Source organism: Cryptomeria japonica, unplaced genomic scaffold (genome assembly GCF_030272615.1).
Source record: "Cryptomeria japonica unplaced genomic scaffold, Sugi_1.0 HiC_scaffold_144, whole genome shotgun sequence".
Classification (NCBI taxonomy): Eukaryota; Viridiplantae; Streptophyta; class Pinopsida; order Cupressales; family Cupressaceae; genus Cryptomeria; species Cryptomeria japonica.
In genome coordinates, this window is record NW_026728966.1 from 335,001 (window position 1) to 360,571 (window position 25,571).

A 25,571-nucleotide genomic window follows, 5' to 3' on the forward strand; every position below is an offset into this window, starting at 1 on the left:
GATGTAGCAGAGATAGCAATCGGGGTGTGTGATGCAGAAGAGATAGCAATCGAGGTGTGCGGTGGGAAGGGCCCAGCAGCCAGAATGCATGAAGCGACGGATGAAGCAGTGATGACAACCGGGCTGTGAGGAGAGGAGGGATGCAGCCAAGAAAGCAATCAGGGCTCGAGGCAAGGGATGCATCAAGGATAGCAATCATGTTGTGAGGCGAGATTCCAAAGGCTAAACGTGAGAGGCTGCAGGGTCGACTCAGAGAGGTCTATGCATGTGAGAGGCTGAAAGCAAGGTCAACTCGGAGCGGTCTATGCATCGGGCGCGCTTGGGGCGACTACCAGTGCCAACCCCTTATCCCGCGACGCGTCCGACAAAGAGAACGTTCCAAGGCGGCAGAGGAGGTTACCAGCCGAAGGATGCAGTAGCAATAACAGGTATAGTTCCGCGGCGGCCGAGAAGACTCACCGCATAGGAATCGGGATGCGAGGCGAGGGATGCGGCGGGAAGGCCCCGACGGCTAAACGGAAGAGGCTGCAGGGCCGCCTCGGAATGGTCCAAGCATCGGACGCGATTGGGACGACTACCAGTGCCAACCCCTTATCCCGCGATGCGTCCGATACACAGATAGTTCCAAGGCGGCCGAGGAGCCTCACCGCATATCAATCGGGGTGCGAGGCGAGGGATGGGGCGGGAAGGCCCCAACGGCTAGACGGAAGAGGCTTCAGGGCCACCTCGGAATGCTCCAAGCATCGGACGCGCTTGGGGCGACTACCAGTGCCAACCCCTTATCCCGCGATGCGTCCGATACACAGATGGTTCCAAGGCGGCCGAGGAGCCTCACCGCATAGCAATCGGGGGTGCGAGGCGAGGGATGGGGCGGGAAGGCCCCAACGGCTAGACGGAAGAGGCTTCAGGGCCGCCTCGGAATGGTCCAAGCATCGGACGCGCTTGGGGCGACTACCAGTGACAACCCCTCATCCCGCGATGCGTCCGATACGAAGATGGTTCCAAGGCGGCCGAGGAGCCTCACCGCATAGCAATCGGGGTGCGAGGTGGGGGATGCGGCGAGATGGCCCCAACGGCTAGACGGAAGAGGCCACAGGGCCGCGTCGGAATAGTCCAAGCATCGGACGCGCTTGGGGCGACTACCAGTGACAACCCCTTATCCCGCGATGCGTCCGATACGAAGATAGTTCCAAGGCGGCCGAGGAGCCTCACCGCATAGCAATCCGGGTGCGAGGTGGGGGATGCGGCGAGATGGCCCCAACGGCTAGACGGAAGAGGCTGCAGGGCCGCCTCGGAATAGTCCAAGCATCGGACGCGCTTGGGGCGACTACCAGTGACAACCCCTTATCCCGCGATGCTTCCGATACGAAGACAGTTCCAAGGCGGCCGAGGAGCCTCACCGCATAGCAATGGGGGTGCGAGGTGAGGGATGCGGCGAGATGGCCCCAACGGCTAGACGGAAGAGGCCACAGGGCCGCCTCGGAATAGTCCAAGCATCGGACGCGCTTGGGGCGACTACCAGTGACAACCCCTTATCCCGCGATGCATCCGATACGAAGATAGTTCCCAGGCGGCCGAGGAGCCTCACCGCATAGCAATCGGGGTGCGAGGCGAGGGATGCGGCGAGATGGCCCCAAAGGGTAGACGGAAGAGGCTGCGGGGCCGCCTCGGAATAGTCCAAGCATCGAACGCGCTTGGGGCGACTACCACTGCCAACCCCTTATCCCGCGATGCGTCCGATACACAGATAGTTCCGAGGCGGCCGAGGAGCTGGGGGATGCGGCGAGATGGCCCCAACGGCTAGACGGAAGAGGCTGCAGGGCCGCCTCGGAATAGTCCAAGCATCGGACGCGCTTGGGGCGACTACCAGTGACAACCCCTTATCCCGCGATGCGTCCGATACACAGATAGTTCCGAGGCGGCCAAGGAGCCTCACCGCATAGCAATCGTGGTGCGAGGTGGGGGATGCAGCGAGATGGCCCCAACGGCTAGACGGAAGAAGCTGCAGGGCCGCCTCGGAATGGTCCAAGCATCGGACGCGCTTGGGGCGACTACCACTGCCAACCCCTTATCCCGCGATGCGTCCGATACACAGATAGTTCCAAGGCGGCCGAGGAGCCTCACCGAATAGCAATCGGGGTGCGAGGCGAGGGATGCGGCGAGAAAGCCCCAACGGCTAGAGGGAAGAGGCTTCAGGTCCGCCTCGGAATGGTCCAAGCATCGGACGCGCTTGGGGCGACTACCAGTGACAACCCCTTATCCCGCGACGCGTCCGATACACAGATAGTTCCAAGGCGGCCGAGGAGCCTCACCGCATAGCAATCGGGGTGCGAGGCGAGGGATGCGGCGAGAAGGACCCAACGGCTAGACGGAAGAGGCTTCAGGGCCGCCTCGGAATGGTCCAAGCATCGGACGCGCTTGGGGCGACTACCAGTGACAACCCCTTATCCCGCGACGCGTCCGATACACAGATAGTTCCAAGGCGGCCGAGGAGCCTCACCGCATAGCAATCGGGGTGCGAGGCGAGGGATGCGGCGAGAAGGACCCAACGGCTAGACGGAAGAGGCTTCAGGTCCGCCTCGGAATGGTCCAAGCATCGGACGCGCTTGGGGCGACTACCAGTGACAACCCCTTATCCCGCGACGCGTCCGATACACAGATAGTTCCAAGGCGGCCGAGGAGCCTCACCGCATAGCAATCGGGGTGCGAGGCGAGGGATGCGGCGAGAAGGACCCAACGGCTAGACGGAAGAGGCTTCAGGGCCGCCTCGGAATGGTCCAAGCATCGGACGCGCTTGGGGCGACTACCAGTGACAACCCCTTATCCCGCGATGCGTCCGATACACAGATAGTTCCAAGGCGGCCGAGGTGCCTCACCGCATAGCAATCGGGGTGCGAGGCGAGGGATGCGGCGAGAAGGACCCAACGGCTAGACGGAAGAGGCTTCAGGGCCGCCTCGGAATGGTCCAAGCATCGGACGCGCTTGGGGCGACTACCAGTGACAACCCCTTATCCCGCGACGCGTCCGATACACAGATAGTTCCAAGGCGGCCGAGGAGCCTCACCGCATAGCAATCGGGGTGCGAGGCGAGGGATGCGGCAAGAAGGACCCAACGGCTAGACGGAAGAGGCTTCAGGGCCGCCTCGGAATGGTCCAAGCATCGGACGCGCTTGGGGCGACTACCAGTGACAACCCCTTATCCCGCGACGCGTCCGATACACAGATAGTTCCAAGGCGGCCGAGGAGCCTCACCGCATAGCAATCGGGGTGCGAGGCGAGGGATGCGGCGAGAAGGACCCAACGGCTAGACGGAAGAGGCTTCAGGTCCGCCTCGGAATGGTCCAAGCATCGGACGCGCTTGGGGCGACTACCAGTGACAACCCCTTATCCCGCGACGCGTCCGATACACAGATAGTTCCAAGGCGGCCGAGGAGCCTCACCGCATAGCAATCGGGGTGCGAGGCGAGGGATGCGGCGAGAAGGACCCAACGGCTAGACGGAAGAGGCTTCAGGGCCGCCTCGGAATGGTCCAAGCATCGGACGCGCTTGGGGCGACTACCAGTGACAACCCCTTATCCCGCGACGCGTCCGATACACAGATAGTTCCAAGGCGGCCGAGGAGCCTCACCGCATAGCAATCGGGGTGCGAGGCGAGGGATGCGGCGAGAAGGACCCAACGGCTAGACGGAAGAGGCTTCAGGGCCGCCTCGGAATGGTCCAAGCATCGGACGCGCTTGGGGCGACTACCAGTGACAACCCCTTATCCCGCGATGCGTCCGATACACAGATAGTTCCAAGGCGGCCGAGGAGCCTCACCGCATAGCAATCGGGGTGCGAGGCGAGGGATGCGGCGAGAAGGACCCAACGGCTAGACGGAAGAGGCTTCAGGGCCGCCTCGGAATGGTCCAAGCATCGGACGCGCTTGGGGCGACTACCAGTGACAACCCCTTATCCCGCGACGCGTCCGATACACAGATAGTTCCAAGGCGGCCGAGGAGCCTCACCGCATAGCAATCGGGGTGCGAGGCGAGGGATGCGGCGAGAAGGACCCAACGGCTAGACGGAAGAGGCTTCAGGGCCGCCTCGGAATGGTCCAAGCATCGGACGCGCTTGGGGCGACTACCAGTGACAACCCCTTATCCCGCGACGCGTCCGATACACAGATAGTTCCAAGGCGGCCGAGGAGCCTCACCGCATAGCAATCGGGGTGCGAGGCGAGGGATGCGGCGAGAAGGACCCAACGGCTAGACGGAAGAGGCTTCAGGGCCGCCTCGGAATGGTCCAAGCATCGGACGCGCTTGGGGCGACTACCAGTGACAACCCCTTATCCCGCGACGCGTCCGATACACAGATAGTTCCAAGGCGGCCGAGGAGCCTCACCGCATAGCAATCGGGGTGCGAGGCGAGGGATGCGGCGAGAAGGACCCAACGGCTAGACGGAAGAGGCTTCAGGGCCGCCTGGGAATGGTCCATGCATCGCACGCGCTTGGGGCGACTACCAGTGACAACCCCTTATCCCGCGACGCGTCCGATACACAGATAGTTCCAAGGCGGCCGAGGAGCCTCACCGCATAGCAATCGGGGTGCGAGGCGAGGGATGCGGCGAGAAGGACCCAACGGCTAGACGGAAGAGGCTTCAGGGCCGCCTCGGAATGGTCCAAGCATCGGACGCGCTTGGGGCGACTACCAGTGACAACCCCTTATCCCGCGACGCGTCCGATACACAGATAGTTCCAAGGCGGCCGAGGAGCCTCACCGCATAGCAATCGGGGTGCGAGTCGAGGGATGCGGCGAGAAGGACCCAACGGCTAGACGGAAGAGGCTTCAGGGCCGCCTCGGAATGGTCCAAGCATCGGACGCGCTTGGGGCGACTACCAGTGACAACCCCTTATCCCGCGATGCGTCTGATACACAGATAGTTCCAAGGCGGCCGAGGAGCCTCACCGCATAGCAATCGGGGTGCGAGGCAAGGGATGCGGCGAGAAGGACCCAACGGCTAGACGGAAGAGGCTTCAGGGCCGCCTCGGAATGGTCCAAGCATCGGACGCGCTTGGGGCGACTACCGTTGCCAACCCCTTATCCCGCGATGCGTCTGATACACAGATAGTTCCGAGGCGGCCGAGGAGCCTCACCGCATAGCAATCGGGTTGCGAGGCAGATTATTGGGAAGGGAACCCCCTGGGATGCGGCTCAAGCAGTGCCCAAAGGGACTGGAATGCGGAATCACATCGAGAGACCCAAATGCTATACGAGGGCTCAAATCGAATTATCGATTTGGCCACGACATGGACGCATCGGAACGACTACCTTTGCCGAACCACTCGCAATTGCATCCATACCGAAACCAATAGACATTTCCGTTAGAGCCCTCGCATAGCATTCGGGAATCTCGCATGCCCCTCTAAATCGACCAATGCTGGCGCTCAACGAAAATCCGAGCGCTACCACCGTTCGAGCGCCAGCATTGGTCGAGTTAGAGGGGCACGGGGGAGAATGCTCCAGTCAACACCTCCCCTATATAAGTTATTTGTCCGATTCTCGCACAACCGTAGTCTGCCTCGTCGAATCAAACAACGGTCCCAGATTCCGACTTCCGTTCCGTAGAGACCCAAAAGCTAGATGGAGGCTCGCAAGAAAGAGAGTCGGCGCATAGCAATCGGGTTTCTCGAACGTTTAGGGACCGAGCTCACTTGCGGATAGGGCAAAATCCGCCAAGCAACCCAAAAGCTAGACGGGGGCTCGAATCGAATCGCCTAGGCGGCCACAACAACGACGTGTTGGATCGACTACCAGTGCCAAACCATTCAGCAAGACTAGTCTGTGTCGAGGCCGGATAGAGATTCTCAGAGAGCGCCCGTATAGCATTTAGGAGACCTGCCGCGTCCCTCACACTCGACAAATGGTGGTGCACGTTTATAAATCCGAGCGATCCCAACCCTTTCAAGCACCAACATCGGTCGAGATAGAGGGGCACGGAGGGGGCTGCGTGAGACAACACAGTCCCCTATATAAGTTATTTGTCCGATTCTCACACATCCGAAGAATGGTCATCAAATCGGACAACAGCCCAAACTTCCGACTTCCGTCCCAGAAAGCCCAAGAGCTATCTAAAACGTTCATGGCCGGAACTCGATCGCGGCTATACCAGTCCGCCAAGCAACCCAAAAGCTAGACTGGAGCTCTAGTCGAATCACCTCTGTGGCCATTGCAAGGACGTGTTGGAGCGACTACCATTGCCGAACCATTCCGCAGGTCGAGTCCATACCAAGGCCGCATAGAGATTCACGATGAGCTCCTGCATAGCAATCAGGAGACTTGCCGTGTCCATCACAATCGATAAATCCTGGTGCAAGATTTTTGCATCCGAGCGCTCCAACCAGTCGAGCACCAGCATCAATCGACATAAACGGGCACGGGGGGAGGATGCTCGAGAACACTACCTCCCCTATATAAGTTATTTGTCCGATTCTCAAGCAGCCGAAGTCTGGTCATCGAATCGGGTCAAAGACCACAACTTCCGACTTTACCCACAATGCAAGTCATCGAATCGAACATCGGCCCCCGAGTCGGACTCCATGCGTATGTCAGGTCATCGGACCCAAATTCCGCCTTCCTGCGCATGGCGGGCCATCAATATCAACTCGGTCATCGGACCCAAACTCCGCCTTTCTGCGCATGGCACGCCTTCAAATCGGTCATCGGACCCAAATTCCGCCTTCCTGTGCATGGCGGGCCATCAACATCAACTCGGTCATCGGACCCAAATTCCGCCTTTCTGCGCATGGCACGCCATCAACTCGGTCATCGGACCCAAATTCCGCCTTCCTGCGCATGGCAGGTCATCGGACACAAATTCAGACCTCGCCAATATGCCTACGTATCGAATCGGTCATCGGACCCAACTTCCGACTTCATCCATACTGTAGGGTCTTTGAGGTTGGCGCGGTGCGCTCAACCCGGGGAGTCGACCCATCGAAGCATACACCTCCCCTATATAAGCTATTTGTCCGATTCCCACACCTGTGTAGTTTGCACCTCTGACCAGGACATCGACCCCAACTTCCGAACTCGACTGCAACGACGGCACCAGCGCCTTGGTGCGCACCTTGCGACGCACAGTCCCAACATTCGCCTTCCTGCACATGGCAGGTCATCGGACCCAAATTCCGACCTCGCGAGTATGCCTACATATCGAATCGGTCATCGGACACAACTTCCGACTTCATCCATACCGTAGGGTCTTTGAGGTTGGCGCGGTGCGCTCAACCCGGGGAGTCGACCCAACGAAGCATACACCTCCCCTATATAAGCTATTTGTCCGATTCCCACACCTGTGTAGTTTGCACCTCCGATCAGGACATCGACCCCAACTTCCGAACTCGCCTGCAACGACCGAACCAGCGCCTTGGTGCGCACCTTGCAACGCACAGTGCCAACATTCGCCTTCCTGCACATGGCAGGTCATCGGACCCAAATTCCGACCTCGCGAGTATGCCTACATATCGAATCGGTCATCGGACCCAACTTCCGACTTCATCCATACCGTAGGGTCTTTGAGGTTGGCGCGGTGCGCTCAACCCGGGGAGTCGACCCAACGAAGCATACACCTCCCCTATATAAGCTATTTGTCCGATTCCCACACCTGTGTAGCTTGCACCTCCGATCAGGACATCGACCCCAACTTCCGAACTCGACTAAAAAGACCGCACCAGCACCTTGGTGTGCACCTTGCAACGCACAGTGCCAACATTCGCCTTCCTGCACATGGCAGGTCATCGGACCCAAATTCCGACCTCATGAGCATACCTACTAATCGAATCGGTCATCGGACCCAACTTCCGACTTCATCCATACCGTAGGGTCTTTGAGGTTGGCGCGGTGCGCTCAACCTGGGGAGTCGACCCATCGAAGCATACACCTCCCCTATATAAGCTATTTGTCCGATTCCGACACCTGTGTAGTTTGCACCTCCGCTCAGGACATCGACCCCAACTTCCGAACTCGCCTGCAACGACCGAACCAGCGCCTTGGTGCGCACCAAAAGTGCGCACTTTTGGAGGGCACTTTTGTGCGCTCCAAAGGTGCGCACTTTTGGAGGGCACTTTTGTGCGCTCCAAAGGTGCGCACTTTTGGAGGGCACTTTTTGGAGGGCACTTTTGTGCGCTCCAAAGGTGCGCACTTTTGGAGGGCACTTTTTGGAGGGCACTTTTCTGCGCTCCAAAGGTGCGCACTTTTGGAGGGCACTTTTTGGAGGGCACTTTTCTGCGCTCCAAAGGTGCGCACTTTTGGAGGGCACTTTTTGGAGGGCACTTTTCTGCGCTCCAAAGGTGCGCACTTTTGGAGGGCACTTTTTGGAGGGCACTTTTCTGCGCTCCAAAGGTGCGCACTTTTGGAGGGCACTTTTGTGCACTCCAAAGGTGCACACTTTTGGAGGGCACTTTTTGGAGGGCACTTTTCTGCACTCCAAAGGTGCGCACTTTTGGAGGGCACTTTTTGGAGGGCACTTTTGTGCGCTCCAAAGGTGCGCACTTTTGGAGGGCACTTTTTGGAGGGCACTTTTGTGCGCTCCAAAGGTGCGCACTTTTGGAGGGCACTTTTGTGCACTCCAAAGGTGCGCACTTTTGGAGGGCACTTTTCCTGCGCTCCAAAGGTGCACACCTAGGTGAGCACCTTCGACCACACCTTGTAGCACACCAAACTCTGACTTTCGACTTCATCCGCAATGCAGGGTCTTTGAGGTTGGCGCAATGCGCACAACCAGGGGAGTCGACCCATCAAACCCAACACCTCCCCTATATAAGCTATTTGTCTGATTCTCATACATGCGTAGCCTGCAGGAGCAATTAGGACATCGACCCCAACTTTCGGCTTCTAAACGAAAACAAGGTCTTTGAGGTTGGTGTAATGCGAACAACTAGGGGAGTCAACCCATCAAACCCAACACCTCCCCTATATAAGCTATTTGTCTGATTCTCATACATGTGTAGTCTACAGGAGCAATTAGGACATCGACCCCAACTTTTGACTTCTTAACGAAAACAAGGTCTTTGAGGTTGACGTAATGCGCACAACCAGGGGAGTCGACCCATCAAACCCAACACCTCCCCTATATAAGCTATTTGTCCGATTCTCATACATGTGTAGCCTACAGGAGCCATTAGGACATTGACCCCAACTTTTGACTTCTTAACGAAAACAAGGTCTTTGAGGTTGGCGTAATGCGCACAACCAAGGGAGTTGACCCATCAAACCCAACACCTCCCCTATATAAGCTATTTGTCTGATTCTCATACATGTGTAGCCTGCAACAACGATTAGGACATCCACCCCAACTTCTGAATTCGTCTGCGTTGACCGCACCAAAGGTGCACGCCTTGGTGCTCACCAAAATCCGACTTCCGACTTCTTCTGCTATGCGGGGTCTTTGAGGTTGGCGCAGTGCGCACAACCAGGGGAGTCAACCCACCGAATGCAACACCTCCCCTATATAAGCTATTTGTCTGATTCTCATACATGCGTAGACTGCAGCAATGATTAGGACATCCACCCCAACTTTTGACTTCTTAAACAAGACAGGGTCTTTGAAGTTGGTGCAGTGCACACAACCAGGGGAGTCGACCCATCAAACGCAACACCTCCCCTATATAAAGCTATTTGTCCGATTCTCATACGTGTAGTCTGCAGCAGCGATTAGGACATCGACCCCAACTTCCGAATTCGTTTGCATTGACCGCACCAAAGGTGCACGCCTTGGTGTGCACCTTGGAGTGCACTTTGGTGCTCACCTCGGTGCACACTTTGGTGTGCACCTCGGTGTGCACCAAAGGTGCGCACCTTGGAGCGCACCAAAGGTGTACACTTTGGAGCGCACCACATAGGGTCTTTGAGAGGTTGGCGCAGTGCGCACACCAAGGTGGGTGTTGAGGTGCGTGCCGAGGTGGGTGGGTGCTAGGGTGCGCTCCATGGTGGGTGCCAGGGTGGGTGCGTGCTAGGGTGGATTCCAAAGAGGGTCATAGGGTGGGTGCCAAGGTGGGTTGGTGATATAGTGGGTTCAAAGGTGGGTACTAGGGTGGGTTCCAAGGTGGGTCACAAGTTGGGTGCCAGGATGCGTGGGTGTTAGGTTGGGTGCCAAGGTGGGCTCCTGCGTGGGTGGGTGCTAGGGTGGGTTTCAAGGTGGACGCGAGGGCGGGTGCCAAGGTGGGTAACAAGTTGGGTGTTAGGATGGGTGAGTGCTAGAGTGGGTGCCAAGGTGGGTGGGTGCTAAGGTGGATGCCAAGGTGGTTCACAGGGTGGGTGGGTTCTAGGGTGAGTTCCAAGGTGGGTCACAGGTTTAGTGCTAGGGTGCGTGTCAAGGCGGGTGTCGAGGTGCCTGGGTGCTAGGGTGTGGATGCCAATGTGGGTCATAGGGTGGGTACTAGGGTGGGCTGCAATGTGGGTGCCAAGGTGGGTAACATGCTCGGTTGGTTCTAAATTGGGTGTCAGGGTGGGTGTGCACCCACCTTGCCCGAGGTGGGTGCCAAGGTGCCAGTGTGGGTGGGTGCTAAGGTGGATGCCAAGGTGGGTGAGAAGGTGGGTGATAGGTTGAGTGGTAGGATGGGTGGGTGCCAAGATGGGTCACAGGGTGGGTGCAAGGGTGGGTAGGTGCTAGGGTTGGTGTCAGGGTGGGTGGGTGCTAGGTTGGGTTCCAAGGTGGGTGCGAGGGTGAGTGTCAAGGTGGGTCACAGGTTAGGTGCTAGGATGGGTGAGTGCTAGGGTGCAAAGGTGCCAGGGTGGGTGCTAGGATGGGTCGATGCTAGGGTGAGTGGCAAGGTGGGTCCACAAGTGTCAAGGTGGGTGCCGAGGTGGGTGCCAACTTGGGTTCCAAGGTGGGTGCCAAGTGGGCGACTGCTATGGTGGATGCCAAGGTGGGTCACGGGGTGGGTGCCAAGTTGCTAGGTTGTGTTCCAAGGTGGGTGCCAACGTGGCTGCTAGGGTGCGTGGGTTAAAGGGTGTGTCACAACGTGGGTGCCAGGATGGGTGCGCACCCACACTGGCCAAGACGGGTGCAAGGTTGGGTTCCAAGCCCGGTCACAGGCTGGGTGCTAGGATGGGTGGGTGCCAAGGTGGGCACCAGGGTGGGTGCACCCACCCTGGCCAAGGTGGGTCACGGGGTGGGTCCTAGGGTGGGTAACAGGGTGGGTACTAAGGTGCGTGCCAAGGTGGGTCATGGGGTGGGTGCCAAGGTGGGCACCAGGGTGGGTGTGCACCAACCCTAGCCAGGGTAGGTCACGGGGTGGTTGTCGGGGTGGGCGTCAAGGAGCCAAGGTGGGTGGCAAGTAGCCAAGTTGCGTGCCAAGGTGGGTGTCGGGGTGGGTGCCAAGGATCCAAGGTGGGTGCCAAGGAACCAAGGTGGGTGTCTGGGTGGGTGCCGAGGTGGGAGCCAGGGTGGGTCCCAAGGTGAGTGCAAAGGTGGGTGCCAGGGTCAAGGTGAGTGCCAATGTGGGTTCCAAGGTGCCAGGGTCAGGGTGAGTGCCAATGTGGGTTCAAAGGTGCTAAGTTGGGTGCGAGGTTGGGTGCGAGGGTGGGTGGGTGCCAAGGTGTGCTAGGTGGAAGCCCGGGTGGGTCGGCATCCCATGGGTGTCGAGTTGGGTGCCTGATGGGTGCTTCTTGTCAAGTTTTAGTCGTCGGGACTCATTTCGAGCCTTAGAGGTCGTTTCTTGTCCGGTTGCCCTGTCTTCGACCTGGGAACCCAATTTTGGTCCTCGGGTCCCATTTTTTTTTGTCTCGCATCCCACTTTTGGCCTGTGGCCTTTTCGGGGTCGATTCTCGTTTTGGGCATCAGAGCATGTTTCTTCTCCTAAAACCCAATATTTGTTTATTAAGTCTCGGAACACATTTTTGTTCTCGTGGACCCATCATGGGTCTTGGAACGCATTTGTGGTCCTTGGGTCCCATTTTGCATCCCGAAACTTGTGTTTTGGTGCTTGATCCCTATTTTGGGTGCCCACCTTGCACCAAGTGCGCACCCGGGGCAAACCGAGCGCCTTGGTGCACCGGGGCAAGATCGAGCGTGCACCCGAGGCGCCCCGAACATGCACCAAGGTGCACTCGGCCCACATGTGAGCGCAGGTCGTTGCGCCCGAGGTGGTGTGTGGGCACCGCGTTGCAGACGGGACACTGCACGCACACGACGCCCCGTCCAGGTGCACGCACGTAGGCCGGGCCGGGTGCACACCCGACGCCCTAGCAAGGTGCGCGCACCCGGGCAGGGCTCACACTTGGCGAACGGGGCGCACTTCGCGAGGGAGGGTGTGCACCTCGACGGGGGTGGGTGGCCGGGGTGGATTCGCACGTGGGTCGCGGTTTGCTAAGTACACACTGCGACAAGCTCATAACGGGTGCGATCATACCAGCGTTAGTGCACCGGATCCCATCAGAACTCCGCAGTTAAGCGCGCTTGGGCCGGAGTAGTACTAGGATGGGTGACCTCCCGGGAAGTCCCGGTGTTGCACCCTTTCTTAGTTTTTCGCCGGGCGTCGCAATGCTATTTGAATAAACCTTTTGCCCGTTTGCGTTCTCGTCGGGGCCGGGCCGGGCCGGGGTGCGCTGCCCGCACTACCGCGCGCGCGGGGGGCGACACCGAGCGCGCACCCGAGGCGCCCCGAGCACACAGGCCACGGTGCAACCCGGGCGTTGTGCGCGCACCCCGGTGCGCCCGAGGTGCTGCGCGCGCACCCAGGTGAAATCGGTGTGCACCTCGGCCAGTGCGCGCTCGGTCGAGTCGCGCACGTTGGCCAAGGTGCACGGTGATGTTTCTTACTCTAAGGTTCCGCACCAGACGCCCGGGACAGGTGAGCGAAGCTGGGCGGGGCCGGGTGCGCGGCCGGGGCAGGTGCACGCAGCTGGAGAGAGCTTTGGAGCACACCAGAGGTGCGCACCTTGGAGCACACTTCGGAGCGCACCAATGATGCGCTCCATTCAAAAGTTTCCTGAAAAGGCAAAAAAAGTTGAGATTATAGAATTTCCCACTTGAGAGATTGTAAAAAAAAAAAATTTAAAATGAAGGAAACGCGGGTGCCAAGGTGTGCGCGCCCGGGTGCGCAGCCCAGCCAAGGTGTGCGCACCAAGGCGCCCACCCTGGCGAAGGTGCACGCAAGGTGCGCACCCGAGGCAAACCGGACAATTAACCCAACTTTCGACTTCGCGCGCACCTGCGCACCTTGGAGCGCACTTCGGAGCGCTCCTTGTTGCGCACCAATCTTGGGCACCTCGGAGTGCACCATGGCGCCCACCAAGGTGCGCACCCGGGGCAAACCGAGCTCCGACTTCGTGCGCACCTTGGAGCGCACGAAAGGTGCGCACCATGGCGCCCACCAAGGTGCGCAGCCCAGCCAAGGCGTGCGCATCAAGGTGCGCACCCTGGCGAAGGTGCGCACCCGGGGCAAACCGAGCTCCGACTTCGTGCGCACCTTGGAGCGCACAAAGGGTGCGCAACCCAGCCAAGGTGTGCGCACCCCGGGCAAACCGAGCTCCGAATCGTGCGCACCTTGGAGCACACTTCGGAGCCCTCCTTGGTGCGCACCGATGTTGCGCACCTCGGAGCGCACCCGGGGAAAACAATGCAATTAACCCGACTTTCGACTTCGTGGGCACCTCGGAGCGCTCTCGGGTTCGCACCTCGGAGCACACCGAGGTGCGCACCTTTGATGCGCTGCCTTCACCAATTTCCAGAAAAGGCAAGAAAACATTGAGAAGGTGTGCGCACCGAGGTGCCCACCCTGGCGAAGGTGCACGCGAGGTGCGCACCCGGGGCAAACCGGGCTCCGACTTCGTGCACGCCATGCTGCGCACCTTGGAGGGCCATGGTGCGCACCTTGGAGCACACTTCGGAGCGCTCAATGGTGCCCAACCCAGCCAAGGTGCCCACCGCGGCGAAGGTGCACGCGAGGTGCGCACCCGGGGCAAACCGGGCTCCGACTTCGTGCACGCCGCACCTTGGAGCACACTTCGGAGCGCTCCTTGGTGCGCACCAGGGCGCGCAACCCAGCCGAGGTGCCCACCCCGGCGAAGGTGCACGCGGGGTGCGCACCCGAGGCAAACCGGGCTCCGACTTCGTGCACGCCATGGTGCCCACCGCGGCGAAGGTGCACGCGAGGTGCGCACCCGGGGCAAACCGGGCTCCGACTTCGTGCACGCCGCACCTTGGAGCACACTTCGGAGCGCTCCTTGGTGCGCACCAGGGCGCGCAACCCAGCCGAGGTGCCCACCCCGGCGAAGGTGCACGCGAGGTGCGCACCCGGGGCAAACCGGGCTCCGACTTCGTGCACGCCATGGTGCCCACCGCGGCGAAGGTGCACGCGAGGTGCGCACCCGGGGCAAACCGGGCTCCGACTTCGTGCACGCCGCACCTTGGAGCACACTTCGGAGCGCTCCTTGGTGCGCACCATGGTGCCCACCAGGGCGCGCAACCCCGCCGAAGGTGCACGCGAGGTGCGCACCCGGGGCAAACCGGGCTCCGACTTCGTGCACGCCGCACCTTGGAGCACACTTCGGAGCGCTCCTTGGTGCGCACCAGGGCGCGCAACCCCGCCGAAGGTGCACGCGAGGTGCGCACCCGGGGCAAACCGGGCTCCGACTTCGTGCACGCCATGGTGCGCACCAGGGTGCCCACCGCGGCGAAGGTGCGCACCCGGGGCAAACCGGGCTCCGACTTCGTGCACGCCGCACCTTGGAGCACACTTCGGAGCGCTCCTTGGTGCGCACCAGGGCGCGCAACCCAGCCGAGGTGCCCACCCCGGCGAAGGTGCACGCGAGGTGCGCACCCGGGGCAAACCGGGCTCCGACTTCGTGCACGCCATGGTGCCCACCGCGGCGAAGGTGCGCACCCGGGGCAAACCGGGCTAGGACTTCGTGCACGCCGCACCTTGGAGCACACTTCGGAGCGCTCCTTGGTGCGCACCATGGTGCCCACCAGGCCGCGCAACCCAGCCAAGGTGTGCGCACCAAGGTGCACGCGAGGTGCGCACCCGGGGCAAACCGGGGTCCGGCTTCGTGCACGCCGCACCTTGGAGCACACATCGGGGCGCTCCCGGGTTCGCACCGGCGTTGCGCACCGTGGTGGGCACCTCGGAGCGCACCGTGGTGGGCACCTCGGAGCACACCAAGGTGGGCAGCGAGGTGCGCACCTTTGATGCGATGCCTTCACTAATTTCCATAAAAGGCAAAAGAAAACGAGATTTTAAAATTTCCGTTTTGAAAGATAGTGAGAAAAAGGGAATGCTGGTGCCATCTTGAGCCCGCCCTGGTGCGCAGCCCAGCCAAGGTGTGCGCACCAAGGTGCCCACCCTGGCGAAGGTGCGCGCCCGGGCAATTAACCCAACTTCCAACTTCGCGCGCGCCAGGGTGGGAGCGCACCCAACAACCGGGCCTGGGAAGAGCCAATGCGAGAAACCCCACCAAACGCTCTGACAAAAAAAGAGGGGGCGCTCCAGTAACCCCGCTTCGGAGCGCACCCTGGGCAAACCCAGCCAGGGTGCCCACCCCGGCCAAGGTGCAGGCGAGGTGCGCACCCGGGGCAAACCGGGCTCCGACAACGTGCACGCCGCACCTTGGAGCACACTTCGTAGCGCTCCCGGGTGCGCACCTCAGAGCACACCAAGGTGGGCAGCGAGGTGCGCACCTTTGATGCGCTGCCTTCACTAATTTCCAGAAAAGGCAAAAAAAAGAGGAGATTTTAAAATTTCCGTTTTGAAAGATAGTGAAAAAAACGGAACGCGGGTGCCATCTTGAGCCCGCCCTGGTGCACAGCCCAGGTAAGGTGCCCACCCTGGCAAAGGTGCGCACCCGGGCAATTAACCCTACTTCCGACTTCGTGCGCGCCAGGGTGGCAACCGGGCCTGGGAAGAGCCAATGCGAGAAACCCCACCAAACGCTCCGACAAAAAAAGAGGCGGCGCTCCAATAACCCCGCTTCGGAGCGCAGCCGGGGCAAACCCAGCCAAGGTGCCCACCCCGACGAAGGTGCACGCGAGGTGCGCACCCGGGGCAAACCGGGCTCCGACAACGTGCACGCAGCACCTTGGAGCACACTTCGAAGCACTCCCGGGTGCCCACCGGCGTTGCGCACCGTGGTGGGCAGCGAGGTGCGCACCTTTGATGCGCTGCCTTCACTAATTTCCAGAAAAGGCAAAAAAAAATGAGATTTTAAAATTTCCGTTTTGAAAGATAGTGAAAAAAACGGAACGCGGGTGCCATCTTGAGCCCGCCCTGGTGCGCAGCCCAGGCAAGGCATGCGCACCAAGGTGCCCACCCGCGGTGCACGCCCGGGGCAAACCGGGCTCCGACTTCGTGCAGGCCGCACCTTGGAGCACACTTCGGAGCGCTCCTTGGTGCGCACCATGGTGCCCACCAGGGCGCACCCGGGGCAAACCGGGCTCCGACTTCGTGCACGCCGCACCTTGGAGCACACATCGGAGCGCTCCCAGGTTCGCACCAGCGTTGCGCACCTTTGATGCGCTGCCTTCACTAATTTCCAGAAAAGGCAAAAAAAAACGATATTTTAAAATTTCCGTTCTGAAAGATAGTGAAAAAAACGGAACGCGGGTGCCATCTTGAGCCCTTCCTGGTGCGCAGCCCAGGCAAGTTGTGCGCACCAAGGTGCCCACCCTGGCGGAGGTGCGCGCCCGGGGCAAACCGGGCTCCGACTTCGTGCACTGCATGGTGCCCACCAAGGCGCGCAACCCAGCCAAGGTGCCCACCGCAGCGAAGGTGCACGCGAGGTGCGCACCCGAGGTGCACACCCGGGGCAAACCGAGCTCCGACTTCGTGCACGCCGCACCTTGGAGCACACTTCAGAGCGCTCCTTGGTGCGCACCAGGGCGCGCAACCCAGCCAAGGTGCTCACCCCGGCGAAGGTGCACGCGAGGTGCGCACCCGGGGCAAGCCGGGCTCGGACTTCGTGCACGCCGCACCTTGGAGCACACATCGGAGCGCTCCCGGGTTCGCACCAGCATTGCGCACCTTTGATGCGCTGCCTTCACTAATTTCCAGAAAAGGCAAAAAAAAAAAAAAAAACGAGATTTTAAAATTTCCGTTTTGAAAGATAGTGAAAAAAACGGAACGCGGGTGCCATCTTGAGCCCGCCCTGGTGTGCAGCCCAGGCAAGTTGTGCGCACCAAGGCACCCACCCTGGCCAAGGTGGGTCACGGGGTGGGTCCTAGGGTGGGTAACGGGGTGGGTACTAAGGTGCGTGCCAAGGTGGGTCATGGGGTGGGTGCCAAGGTGGGCACCAGGGTGGGTGTGCACCAACCCTAGCCAGGGTAGGTCACGGGGTGGTTGTCGGGGTGGGCGTCAAGGAGCCAAGGTGGGTGGCAAGTAGCCAAGTTGCGTGCCAAGGTGGGTGTCGGGGTGGGTGCCAAGGATCCAAGGTGGGTGCCAAGGAACCAAGGTGGGTGTCTGGGTGGGTGCCGAGGTGGGAGCCAGGGTGGGTCCCAAGGTGAGTGCAAAGGTGGGTGCCAGGGTCAAGGTGAGTGCCAATGTGGGTTCCAAGGTGCCAGGGTCAGGGTGAGTGCCAATGTGGGTTCAAAGGTGCTAAGTTGGGTGCGAGGTTGGGTGCGAGGGTGGGTGGGTGCCAAGGTGTGCTAGGTGGAAGCCCGGGTGGGTCGGCATCCCATGGGTGTCGAGTTGGGTGCCTGATGGGTGCTTCTTGTCAAGTTTTAGTCGTCGGGACTCATTTCGAGCCTTAGAGGTCGTTTCTTGTCCGGTTGCCCTGTCTTCGACCTGGGAACCCAATTTTGGTCCTCGGGTCCCATTTTTTTTTGTCTCGCATCCCACTTTTGGCCTGTGGCCTTTTCGGGGTCGATTCTCGTTTTGGGCATCAGAGCATGTTTCTTCTCCTAAAACCCAATATTTGTTTATTAAGTCTCGGAACACATTTTTGTTCTCGTGGACCCATCATGGGTCTTGGAACGCATTTGTGGTCCTTGGGTCCCATTTTGCATCCCGAAACTTGTGTTTTGGTGCTTGATCCCTATTTTGGGTGCCCACCTTGCACCAAGTGCGCACCCGGGGCAAACCGAGCGCCTTGGTGCACCGGGGCAAGATCGAGCGTGCACCCGAGGCGCCCCGAACATGCACCAAGGTGCACTCGGCCCACATGTGAGCGCAGGTCGTTGCGCCCGAGGTGGTGTGTGGGCACCGCGTTGCAGACGGGACACTGCACGCACACGACGCCCCGTCCAGGTGCACGCACGTAGGCCGGGCCGGGTGCACACCCGACGCCCTAGCAAGGTGCGCGCACCCGGGCAGGGCTCACACTTGGCGAACGGGGCGCACTTCGCGAGGGAGGGTGTGCACCTCGACGGGGGTGGGTGGCCGGGGTGGATTCGCACGTGGGTCGCGGTTTGCTAAGTACACACTGCGACAAGCTCATAACGGGTGCGATCATACCAGCGTTAGTGCACCGGATCCCATCAGAACTCCGCAGTTAAGCGCGCTTGGGCCGGAGTAGTACTGGGATGGGTGACCTCCCGGGAAGTCCCGGTGTTGCACCCTTTTTTAGTTTTTCGCCGGGCGTCGCAATGCTATTTGAATAAACCTTTTGCCCGTTTGCGTTCTCGTCGGGGCCGGGCCGGGCCGGGGTGCGCTGCCCGCACTACCGCGCGCGCGGGGGCGACACCGAGCGCGCACCCGAGGCGCCCCGAGCACACAGGCCACGGTGCAACCCGGGCGTTGTGCGCGCACCCCGGTGCGCCCGAGGTGCTGCGCGCGCACCCAGGTGAAATCGGTGTGCACCTCGGCCAGTGCGCGCTCGGTCGAGTCGCGCACGTTGGCCAAGGTGCACGGTGATGTTTCTTACTCTAAGGTTCCGCACCAGACGCCCGGGACAGGTGAGCGAAGCTGGGCGGGGGCCGGGTGCGCGGCCGGGGCAGGTGCACGCAGCTGGAGAGAGCTTTGGAGCACACCAGAGGTGCGCACCTTGGAGCACACTTCGGAGCGCACCAATGATGCGCTCCATTCAAAAGTTTCCTGAAAAGGCAAAAAAAGTTGAGATTATAGAATTTCCCACTTGAGAGATTGTAAAAAAAAAAAATTTAAAATGAAGGAAACGCGGGTGCCAAGGTGTGCGCGCCCGGGTGCGCAGCCCAGCCAAGGTGTGCGCACCAAGGCGCCCACCCTGGCGAAGGTGCACGCAAGGTGCGCACCCGAGGCAAACCGGACAATTAACCCAACTTTCGACTTCGCGCGCACCTGCGCACCTTGGAGCGCACTTCGGAGCGCTCCTTGGTGCGCACCAATCTTGGGCACCTCGGAGTGCACCATGGCGCCCACCAAGGTGCGCACCCGGGGCAAACCGAGCTCCGACTTCGTGCGCACCTTGGAGCGCACGAAAGGTGCGCACCATGGCGCCCACCAAGGTGCGCAGCCCAGCCAAGGCGTGCGCATCAAGGTGCGCACCCTGGCGAAGGTGCGCACCCGGGGCAAACCGAGCTCCGACTTCGTGCGCACCTTGGAGCGCACAAAGGGTGCGCAACCCAGCCAAGGTGTGCGCACCCCGGGCAAACCGAGCTCCGAATCGTGCGCACCTTGGAGCACACTTCGGAGCCCTCCTTGGTGCGCACCGATGTTGCGCACCTCGGAGCGCACCCGGGGAAAACAATGCAATTAACCCGACTTTCGACTTCGTGGGCACCTCGGAGCGCTCTCGGGTTCGCACCTCGGAGCACACCGAGGTGCGCACCTTTGATGCGCTGCCTTCACCAATTTCCAGAAAAGGCAAGAAAACATTGAGAAGGTGTGCGCACCGAGGTGCCCACCCTGGCGAAGGTGCACGCGAGGTGCGCACCCGGGGCAAACCGGGCTCCGACTTCGTGCACGCCATGCTGCGCACCTTGGAGGGCCATGGTGCGCACCTTGGAGCACACTTCGGAGCGCTCAATGGTGCCCAACCCAGCCAAGGTGCCCACCGCGGCGAAGGTGCACGCGAGGTGCGCACCCGGGGTAAACCGGGCTCCGACTTCGTGCACGCCGCACCTTGGAGCACACTTCGGAGCGCTCCTTGGTGCGCACCAGGGCGCGCAACCCAGCCGAGGTGCCCACCCCGGCGAAGGTGCACGCGGGGTGCGCACCCGGGGCAAACCGGGCTCCGACTTCGTGCACGCCATGGTGCCCACCGCGGCGAAGGTGCACGCGAGGTGCGCACCCGGGGCAAACCGGGCTCCGACTTCGTGCACGCCGCACCTTGGAGCACACTTCGGAGCGCTCCTTGGTGCGCACCAGGGCGCGCAACCCAGCCGAGGTGCCCACCCCAGCGAAGGTGCACGCGAGGTGCGCACCCGGGGCAAACCGGGCTCCGACTTCGTGCACGCCATGGTGCCCACCGCGGCGAAGGTGCACGCGAGGTGCGCACCCGGGGCAAACCGGGCTCCGACTTCGTGCACGCCATGGTGCCCACCGCGGCGAAGGTGCACGCGAGGTGCGCACCCGGGGCAAACCGGGCTCCGACTTCGTGCACGCCGCACCTTGGAGCACACTTCGGAGCGCTCCTTGGTGCGCACCATGGTGCCCACCAGGGCGCGCAACCCCGCCGAAGGTGCACGCGAGGTGCGCACCCGGGGCAAACCGGGCTCCGACTTCGTGCACGCCGCACCTTGGAGCACACTTCGGAGCGCTCCTTGGTGCGCACCAGGGCGCGCAACCCCGCCGAAGGTGCACGCGAGGTGCGCACCCGGGGCAAACCGGGCTCCGACTTCGTGCACGCCATGGTGCGCACCAGGGTGCCCACCGCGGCGAAGGTGCGCACCCGGGGCAAACCGGGCTCCGACTTCGTGCACGCCGCACCTTGGAGCACACTTCGGAGCGCTCCTTGGTGCGCACCAGGGCGCGCAACCCAGCCGAGGTGCCCACCCCGGCGAAGGTGCACGCGAGGTGCGCACCCGGGGCAAACCGGGCTCCGACTTCGTGCACGCCATGGTGCCCACCGCGGCGAAGGTGCGCACCCGGGGCAAACCGGGCTAGGACTTCGTGCACGCCGCACCTTGGAGCACACTTCGGAGCGCTCCTTGGTGCGCACCATGGTGCCCACCAGGCCGCGCAACCCAGCCAAGGTGTGCGCACCAAGGTGCACGCGAGGTGCGCACCCGGGGCAAACCGGGGTCCGGCTTCGTGCACGCCGCACCTTGGAGCACACATCGGGGCGCTCCCGGGTTCGCACCGGCGTTGCGCACCGTGGTGGGCACCTCGGAGCGCACCGTGGTGGGCACCTCGGAGCACACCAAGGTGGGCAGCGAGGTGCGCACCTTTGATGCGATGCCTTCACTAATTTCCATAAAAGGCAAAAGAAAACGAGATTTTAAAATTTCCGTTTTGAAAGATAGTGAGAAAAAGGGAATGCTGGTGCCATCTTGAGCCCGCCCTGGTGCGCAGCCCAGCCAAGGTGTGCGCACCAAGGTGCCCACCCTGGCGAAGGTGCGCGCCCGGGCAATTAACCCAACTTCCAACTTCGCGCGCGCCAGGGTGGGAGCGCACCCAACAACCGGGCCTGGGAAGAGCCAATGCGAGAAACCCCACCAAACGCTCTGACAAAAAAAGAGGGGGCGCTCCAGTAACCCCGCTTCGGAGCGCACCCTGGGCAAACCCAGCCAGGGTGCCCACCCCGGCCAAGGTGCAGGCGAGGTGCGCACCCGGGGCAAACCGGGCTCCGACAACGTGCACGCCGCACCTTGGAGCACACTTCGTAGCGCTCCCGGGTGCGCACCTCAGAGCACACCAAGGTGGGCAGCGAGGTGCGCACCTTTGATGCGCTGCCTTCACTAATTTCCAGAAAAGGCAAAAAAAAGAGGAGATTTTAAAATTTCCGTTTTGAAAGATAGTGAAAAAAACGGAACGCGGGTGCCATCTTGAGCCCGCCCTGGTGCACAGCCCAGGTAAGGTGCCCACCCTGGCAAAGGTGCGCACCCGGGCAATTAACCCTACTTCCGACTTCGTGCGCGCCAGGGTGGCAACCGGGCCTGGGAAGAGCCAATGCGAGAAACCCCACCAAACGCTCCGACAAAAAAAGAGGCGGCGCTCCAATAACCCCGCTTCGGAGCGCAGCCGGGGCAAACCCAGCCAAGGTGCCCACCCCGACGAAGGTGCACGCGAGGTGCGCACCCGGGGCAAACCGGGCTCCGACAACGTGCACGCAGCACCTTGGAGCACACTTCGAAGCACTCCCGGGTGCCCACCGGCGTTGCGCACCGTGGTGGGCAGCGAGGTGCGCACCTTTGATGCGCTGCCTTCACTAATTTCCAGAAAAGGCAAAAAAAAATGAGATTTTAAAATTTCCGTTTTGAAAGATAGTGAAAAAAACGGAACGCGGGTGCCATCTTGAGCCCGCCCTGGTGCGCAGCCCAGGCAAGGCATGCGCACCAAGGTGCCCACCCGCGGTGCACACCCGGGGCAAACCGGGCTCCGACTTCGTGCAGGCCGCACCTTGGAGCACACTTCGGAGCGCTCCTTGGTGCGCACCATGGTGCCCACCAGGGCGCACCCGGGGCAAACCGGGCTCCGACTTCGTGCACGCCGCACCTTGGAGCACACATCGGAGCGCTCCCAGGTTCGCACCAGCGTTGCGCACCTTTGATGCGCTGCCTTCACTAATTTCCAGAAAAGGCAAAAAAAAACGATATTTTAAAATTTCCGTTCTGAAAGATAGTGAAAAAAACGGAACGCGGGTGCCATCTTGAGCCCTTCCTGGTGCGCAGCCCAGGCAAGTTGTGCGCACCAAGGTGCCCACCCTGGCGGAGGTGCGCGCCCGGGGGCAAACCGGGCTCCGACTTCGTGCACTGCATGGTGCCCACCAAGGCGCGCAACCCAGCCAAGGTGCCCACCGCAGCGAAGGTGCACGCGAGGTGCGCACCCGAGGTGCACACCCGGGGCAAACCGAGCTCCGACTTCGTGCACGCCGCACCTTGGAGCACACTTCAGAGCGCTCCTTGGTGCGCACCAGGGCGCGCAACCCAGCCAAGGTGCTCACCCCGGCGAAGGTGCACGCGAGGTGCGCACCCGGGGCAAGCCGGGCTCGGACTTCGTGCACGCCGCACCTTGGAGCACACATCGGAGCGCTCCCGGGTTCGCACCAGCATTGCGCACCTTTGATGCGCTGCCTTCACTAATTTCCAGAAAAGGCAAAAAAAAAAAAAAAACGAGATTTTAAAATTTCCGTTTTGAAAGATAGTGAAAAAAACGGAACGCGGGTGCCATCTTGAGCCCGCCCTGGTGTGCAGCCCAGGCAAGTTGTGCGCACCAAGGCACCCACCCTGGCCAAGGTGGGTCACGGGGTGGGTCCTAGGGTGGGTAACGGGTGGTGGGTACTAAGGTGCGTGCCAAGGTGGGTCATGGGGTGGGTGCCAAGGTGGGCACCAGGGTGGGTGTGCACCAACCCTAGCCAGGGTAGGTCACGGGGTGGTTGTCGGGGTGGGCGTCAAGGAGCCAAGGTGGGTGGCAAGTAGCCAAGTTGCGTGCCAAGGTGGGTGTCGGGGTGGGTGCCAAGGATCCAAGGTGGGTGCCAAGGAACCAAGGTGGGTGTCTGGGTGGGTGCCGAGGTGGGAGCCAGGGTGGGTCCCAAGGTGAGTGCAAAGGTGGGTGCCAGGGTCAAGGTGAGTGCCAATGTGGGTTCCAAGGTGCCAGGGTCAGGGTGAGTGCCAATGTGGGTTCAAAGGTGCTAAGTTGGGTGCGAGGTTGGGTGCGAGGGTGGGTGGGTGCCAAGGTGTGCTAGGTGGAAGCCCGGGTGGGTCGGCATCCCATGGGTGTCGAGTTGGGTGCCTGATGGGTGCTTCTTGTCAAGTTTTAGTCGTCGGGACTCATTTCGAGCCTTAGAGGTCGTTTCTTGTCCGGTTGCCCTGTCTTCGACCTGGGAACCCAATTTTGGTCCTCGGGTCCCATTTTTTTTTGTCTCGCATCCCACTTTTGGCCTGTGGCCTTTTCGGGGTCGATTCTCGTTTTGGGCATCAGAGCATGTTTCTTCTCCTAAAACCCAATATTTGTTTATTAAGTCTCGGAACACATTTTTGTTCTCGTGGACCCATCATGGGTCTTGGAACGCATTTGTGGTCCTTGGGTCCCATTTTGCATCCCGAAACTTGTGTTTTGGTGCTTGATCCCTATTTTGGGTGCCCACCTTGCACCAAGTGCGCACCCGGGGCAAACCGAGCGCCTTGGTGCACCGGGGCAAGATCGAGCGTGCACCCGAGGCGCCCCGAACATGCACCAAGGTGCACTCGGCCCACATGTGAGCGCAGGTCGTTGCGCCCGAGGTGGTGTGTGGGCACCGCGTTGCAGACGGGACACTGCACGCACACGACGCCCCGTCCAGGTGCACGCACGTAGGCCGGGCCGGGTGCACACCCGACGCCCTAGCAAGGTGCGCGCACCCGGGCAGGGCTCACACTTGGCGAACGGGGCGCACTTCGCGAGGGAGGGTGTGCACCTCGACGGGGGTGGGTGGCCGGGGTGGATTCGCACGTGGGTCGCGGTTTGCTAAGTACACACTGCGACAAGCTCATAACGGGTGCGATCATACCAGCGTTAGTGCACCGGATCCCATCAGAACTCCGCAGTTAAGCGCGCTTGGGCCGGAGTAGTACTGGGATGGGTGACCTCCCGGGAAGTCCCGGTGTTGCACCCTTTCTTAGTTTTTCGCCGGGCGTCGCAATGCTATTTGAATAAACCTTTTGCCCGTTTGCGTTCTCGTCGGGGCCGGGCCGGGCCGGGGTGCGCTGCCCGCACTACCGCGCGCGCGGGGGGCGACACCGAGCGCGCACCCGAGGCGCCCCGAGCACACAGGCCACGGTGCAACCCGGGCGTTGTGCGCGCACCCCGGTGCGCCCGAGGTGCTGCGCGCGCACCCAGGTGAAATCGGTGTGCACCTCGGCCAGTGCGCGCTCGGTCGAGTCGCGCACGTTGGCCAAGGTGCACGGTGATGTTTCTTACTCTAAGGTTCCGCACCAGACGCCCGGGACAGGTGAGCGAAGCTGGGCGGGGCCGGGTGCGCGGCCGGGGCAGGTGCACGCAGCTGGAGAGAGCTTTGGAGCACACCAGAGGTGCGCACCTTGGAGCACACTTCGGAGCGCACCAATGATGCGCTCCATTCAAAAGTTTCCTGAAAAGGCAAAAAAAGTTGAGATTATAGAATTTCCCACTTGAGAGATTGTAAAAAAAAAAAATTTAAAATGAAGGAAACGCGGGTGCCAAGGTGTGCGCGCCCGGGTGCGCAGCCCAGCCAAGGTGTGCGCACCAAGGCGCCCACCCTGGCGAAGGTGCACGCAAGGTGCGCACCCGAGGCAAACCGGACAATTAACCCAACTTTCGACTTCGCGCGCACCTGCGCACCTTGGAGCGCACTTCGGAGCGCTCCTTGTTGCGCACCAATCTTGGGCACCTCGGAGTGCACCATGGCGCCCACCAAGGTGCGCACCCGGGGCAAACCGAGCTCCGACTTCGTGCGCACCTTGGAGCGCACGAAAGGTGCGCACCATGGCGCCCACCAAGGTGCGCAGCCCAGCCAAGGCGTGCGCATCAAGGTGCGCACCCTGGCGAAGGTGCGCACCCGGGGCA

The 25,571-nt window shown here is 61.3% G+C and overlaps 3 non-coding genes across 3 annotated transcripts; all 3 read left to right on the forward strand.

Moving 5' to 3' along the window:
• The first annotated feature begins 12,375 nt into the window (after nucleotides 1-12,375).
• LOC131866460 (5S ribosomal RNA) lies at nucleotides 12,376-12,494 on the forward strand. Its single transcript, XR_009365072.1, has one exon. It is a non-coding gene; the product is annotated as a 5S ribosomal RNA (ribosomal RNA).
• Nucleotides 12,495-18,411: 5,917 nt separating this feature from the next.
• Nucleotides 18,412-18,530, forward strand: LOC131866442 (5S ribosomal RNA). The gene has a single exon (XR_009365054.1). It is a non-coding gene; the product is annotated as a 5S ribosomal RNA (ribosomal RNA).
• Nucleotides 18,531-24,523: 5,993 nt separating this feature from the next.
• LOC131866443 (5S ribosomal RNA) lies at nucleotides 24,524-24,642 on the forward strand. Its single transcript, XR_009365055.1, has one exon. It is a non-coding gene; the product is annotated as a 5S ribosomal RNA (ribosomal RNA).
• The last annotated feature ends 929 nt before the right edge of the window (nucleotides 24,643-25,571 follow it).